We start from the raw sequence: 5,972 nt of genomic DNA on the forward strand, positions 1-5,972 counted from the left end.
TAGGAATGTTTCGAATGTCATATTTTTCATATTCGCGAATGCAAATGCGAATGCGAAATTTCGGCATGCGAATGCGAAAGTTAGGACATTAACATTAAAAAAGCTATATTCAATTTAAGTCATCGTTATTATTACTTAAAAATTTTGTAAATTATTAGAGCATTGAACGAGTGCTTAAAGTATACAGTGTTTTAATCTAGAAGTCAATGTTCCCAAGGGGCATTTCAAAAAAAGTAATTTTGCTGCCTTTTCTTCCATGAGGCGATTTCTTAGAGGCTCGTACATAAGGTCGGCTGCACTAAAAAATTGCTCACTTGGAACGCTGGCGGGTGGAGCGCTCAAAATTATTTGCTGGCCAGATATGTCAATTTGTCGTATTTTAGTTAAGTTTTCCCCACCAAACGGGAAGATCTTCACCGAGATCAACTCGTTTTACTTTAAGATAGGCCTTCAATCGAGCTTTAATTTCACTTTTTTTTAATGTCTCCAGAGTCTACATCCGAGTCTTCGCTTTCGCTGGAGGAATCTAAAATTATAAGACTTTTAGCAGTAATGTTGAAGACCCATCAATATTGCTTGCTATACTACTTAACGCCTGAAGTATTGTCCGCACCCTGGTTCGACAGACTTTGAGCCATTTCAACAATATTAGAGTGGACTCTCTGCCCATGTACACATTCGCATTCGCAAAACATTCGTATCATTTAATGCGAATGCGAATGTCGAATGCGAATGTGTACAAAGATGCGAATCATTCGCATAACGAATGCGACTGCAAACATTCGCAACATACCTGGTATGTATATAGTATCTTAGTTGGGAGTGAAAGGCAATTCGTGAACTTTTGACACGCACATTACTATTAAATTATGCTGGACGATCGATATTTAATAAATGACAAAAAAATATTAAAACTCACTACAATCAGCACTTAAATTAATTCAACAAAGAAAGTCAAACGCACAGGTGAGCGAGTAAACGATCCGACTCAGCCAGTGGTGAATGGTCTCGATTGTCAACCACACACATGCTGCAGCCGGCAGCCATAGGTGCCATAGCATTAGCTACAGCCACAGGTGTGCAACAGCAGCAACAAATATACCTCCACTAACTACTAAATAATTTTAATCAGATTTTTTCACGGTTCGTTTCGAACAAGTTTGAAGCTCACAAACAGCGAATGTGTTCTCGCTGACGTCGTTGAAGGCGCAAACAACAAGAATCGAACGAATCGAAGAAAAAAAAACGCGGTTTTTTAAGAAACAATCAGAATCAGCTGAATTACAAGATGACGCGACGATAGTGGCAGCAGCAGTAGCAACAGCTCCAACATCAGCAGCTTCAACAGCAACAACAACAGTCAATGTGATGATAAACCCCCACTTGCTGTGTTGCGCGATCGCAGAACACAATTTTTCCTTTATAAGACAACGACGCCGTCTAAGTTCAGTTTCTTCTGTTCACAAAACGCAAAGCGGACGGAGCTCCGCGTAAACGGTGTTTCGATTCTGCGCGACGGTTAAGCGAGAATATTTAAGTTTTAATTAATAAACGAAGCACACGAACACATACATATATACGTGCATGTAAAGAAGAAATTCTAATTGAGCTTCAAGTTGATAAATGTAAAAGAAAAAATTAAAACAATTGTGCAGAAAAAGTCATTTGAATTTAGTGTCGCGTCTGTTGTGCAGCGAATTAAAGATAAGAAAATATAGTTAATTTTTTTTTTAAGAAATAAAAGCGTGGAATTTCGTGCCAAACCTACGTGAAAGCAATTCATTGAAAATACTTAGTCTATATTTGGAAAAGGAGTACAAGTTTGCAAGAGTTTTTTGTAAAGCAGAAAAAATCAACGCAAACCCGTGGATTAAAGGAGTATTATTGTTAAAATAAAAACACCAAAGGTTAGTGCACATTAAATTTTTAAGTAAAACATATGCTAAAAACTAAAAATTAGTTTTAAAGAATTAGCACGAAAAAAGAAAAAATATATTTCTGGTTCAAATAAGAATATCTGGTATGTATTGACATTTTTTTAACAAAAAATTTCATTTAAACAAAAGGTGAACTTCTGAAATTGTTTTTTTTTGGAAATTACCTATTTTTTTTTGAAACCGCAAAGGCAAGCAAACCTTAAAAAGGAAAAAAAAATTTTAGATGAATTAAAAAAGAGTCTAATCATTGCAGTTTCAAAAGAAATTTGGCAAGTAAAAGTTAAGGATGAAATTAATAAAATTGCAATGTTTTTTGAAATACAAAAAAATGTGTTTGAATAAATGCAAAGAAGCAAATTGAAAGAAATAGACAAATTCAAAATTATAATAATAATTCAAAAACCGGAAAGGCCCTAAAAAATAAAACTAAACAAAATTAAGCAAAGAAAAAATAAAAAAACAAAACACTAAATTATGCAAAATAAATAAAACAAAAAAATTTAACTAAGCAAACTAAAATAAAATTAAACAAAAAATTTAACATGCAAAGTAAACTAAATAGAACAACAAAACTACACTAAGAAAATTTAAATAAAACAAGGTACACAATTTAATAGATTAAAAATAAATTTAAAGAAAATTAAATAAAGAATACAGTTAAGTAAAATTAAATAAATAAATAAATTTTATTAAGCAAATTTTAGTTTACACTTTGAGAAAACATTCTTCAAATGAAAAATTTAAAACAATTTAATAAAATTGAATAAAAACAATTTCTTGGCTGAAAAATAAAACAGAAAAATAAAAGTAAAATATTTTTGTATTACATTTTTAAGAATAACTAGTGCATTGTTTGATTTTTTTGGGAAATAAAATAATTGTTAAGTTTTAGTGTATTTTGTTTAAGGAATTATATCGGGCCTAAAATCTTCTTATTTACTTCTTATAAAAAAATTTTAAATACAAATTTAAAATTATTTAATAAAATGAAAAAAATTGCACATATAATTTCATAATTGTTTTGTGCAAATTAAAAATCTGGAAATAAAGCTGGCACATTATCCCAAAAACAAATAAATTTTTGTAGATAAATAAAAAGGTACACATATTACTTTATATTTTTTTGTGGAAGATAAATTAAAAAATTAAAACAAATATTAAAAAAAAAATTAAAATAACGATGAAAAATCCCATTCATCATCTCTAAAAAATGTTGTAGAGAATAAAAATAAAAAATTTAAGGTAATAAATAAATTGTGTAAAGAGTAAGAGTATTTTGCGCAAAGATTTTGGATTTTTATTTTTTTTTCATGTAACTGACTATCTAAGGAAATTACTTCTGTTTTTTAGTAAAATAAACATTTCAATATTTAAACATATTTCGTAAGTACATATGTAATATCTAATACATAACAAAAAGCGCCTAAAAATAATGTTAACTTTTATAAAACCAAAGAAGAAAATATTTTATCGCGAAATATAATAAATAGATATGTTTTATGCAGTAAAAAAATGGAAAAGTTTATAGACCGAAGGCGTTAAATTTTGAACAAAATTTCAAGAAGGTATGCTTAAAAATAATAGATACAAAATATAAAGAAACATTTATTTGTTTTTGTTATATATGGCCTTATAATAATTATATTCAAAAATTTTTGTTGAGCTTGAGGCCGTTTTGAGCTATTTCAAATTATTGTTGCTTTTCCGCAATAGTTTCTCATTAAAAACGGCCTCAAGCTCAATAAAAATTGTTGGAAAAATTTATTTGAAAAAAAATATGCAGAGTTTTGCATTAGTACCTACATATTTATAATACAAATTGAATTTAATCGGAGTTTAATTAAAATTTTACTGGAAAAATATTTAAAATAAGAAATTAAAATTTAAAATTTTTCATAAGTATTTTTTTAGTTAAGCATTTGATTTTTTCAATTCAATTTAATTTCAAAATATTAAAAAGCCTACAAAATTTCACAATTAAAGTAATAGGAATTACCAGAATATTCCAGTTGAAAAATTTTAATTTCAACGAAATTGTTTAAAATTATAATTTTTTTATTTCATAATTATTTATTTATTTATATTAATTTTTTACTATTATATGTACAATTTTTAATTGTTTTGAAATAATTTAAAGTTACAATTTTATTTATTTATTTGAATTTAACAATATAGCGAGTTAAAACGTTTAAAAACTTCTCATAAACATATGAAAAATAAACAATTTTCAATGGAATTTGAAAACGAAACAACTCATGTACATAAATACATACATATGTATGTACTACAGTCTTGCGGCCTTTTTATCTGAAACAGCAAAAAGCAAAAATTTACATTCCTTCATACATGCGTTCTTATGTTTGTAAATGCCTGTGAATGTGTAGATAAGACTTCGAAAAACACTGATTTGCCAATACATTGAATGAAGAAAAAGCATGGGAACAAAATATTTCGGGAAGTTTTTAAACAACGCTCAACTAACTTAAAGAAGAAACATAAAAATATGAATTAATAATTAACTGCGAAATCATAACTATATACATATACATACATAAATATGTGTATATACACATATTATATGTTCCTACTTATGTATGTATGTATGCATAAAGATATTTTTAAATACATAACTTATTGCTTAGAATTAATCTGAAAAAAAAACTGCGGCACATGACGCAAATTCGAATATAAATTAGTTAGTTCCTTATTACTGTTATTAAACAAAATGAAACTAGCAGTCTATTTAGGATTTCCATTAGTTAGAAAGTATCTAGAATATAAGCAGAATGCTAATTAAATAGGAACATTTTTTTTTAACTAGTTAACACAAAGTAAATATTTATGCAAATATAACTGATAGAGCTAATAAGCAAAGAGCAAACGGAAATTATTCCTTTCATGCTCGATTACAATTTGAGATTGTTGCGCACCAGATTTATTTTCCTTTTTCATAATATTGTGCAATAAATAATTTTAGCAGATACGTTTTAGTCAATTAAAACAATTCAAGACAAATTCGCAAATCATTAAATAGACGTTAAAAAATAACTTGCGTAATTCTATAGCGATTTATCGGCCGAACAGCTGCTTATAAAATTTTGTACTTTGTATAATCGTAGATATTGTGATGTTGTGTGGCTTAAAAAAATTAAATGAAATAAACAAAATCTTCTGTTTATTTAATTCTATTTAAATTCTAAAATAGTTTTTTGTTCTATACAGTTTTGTTGCAATTTTTTGTTATGCCCACCATTTTTGTTGTACCACTAATTAATTATACAATTGATGAGCGCCATCTGCGATTGTAGGTTTACTTTTTGTTGTTGTTAATCTAAACATATAACAATATGAGTTATTGGCGAAATGAAGTCACGATTAATGTTCAAAGCTTGGTTTTATATTTGTTGCATCATTCTGTACATTAAAGTGCAAATAAATATATAAAAACATAGCGATTAATACTTATTTATATGCACATACACGTTACATACATACATAGTACACACAGTGGCGGGAAAATAAGCAGCGACGCGAATTCGGAAAAATTTTGGCTATTATTCCTTTTTTTGTTCATTTAATATTGATTATTTTGTTATGAAAGTATTACTGACTATCTAACAAAAACCACGTGAAATTCAAATTCTGGACAAAAATTAGGAAAACTATACAAAGCTTAAACAAAATTTTAAGCTTTTTATTCATAATTTTTAGAAAAATTTTGGTATGCAGTTTTAAATTTGGTATAATAAAGTGCAAGTTTCCAGTTGGTAAGAAATCCCGCTGATTTTTGAAATTTTTTTGCTGACGGTGTCTTTTCTTCCACATAAAGTATGTGCGAAAATCTTGTACAAAGTTTGAAATTTTGACTTACATGATTTTTGTTAGATATTGAGCTATACGTTTATAAAAAACAAAAAGCCAAAAATTATAAAGAGAAAAATATCCCAAATTTGTTAAAGCGTCGCGTTCCTATTTCTTTGTCCGCCGCCGTATGTATGTGTAAAAAATATTTAAAAGTTATTTCTAAGCAATTAA

The 5,972-nt window shown here is 27.8% G+C and overlaps 1 protein-coding gene across 1 annotated transcript in view; it reads left to right on the top strand.

Moving 5' to 3' along the window:
* Positions 1-1,438: 1,438 nt before the first annotated feature.
* LOC118748807 (putative metabolite transport protein HI_1104) overlaps positions 1,439-5,972 on the top strand; it is a 54,582-nt gene continuing 50,048 nt past the window's right edge. The window contains exon 1 of the mRNA XM_036483495.1: positions 1,439-1,907. The gene's annotated coding sequence lies outside the window, so the exon portion shown is untranslated. The remainder of the gene's footprint in view (positions 1,908-5,972) is intronic.

Source organism: Rhagoletis pomonella, unplaced genomic scaffold (assembly GCF_013731165.1).
Source record: "Rhagoletis pomonella isolate Grant_MI unplaced genomic scaffold, Rhpom_1.0 Rhpom_scaffold_00013, whole genome shotgun sequence".
NCBI lineage: Eukaryota > Metazoa > Arthropoda > Insecta > Diptera > Tephritidae > Rhagoletis > Rhagoletis pomonella.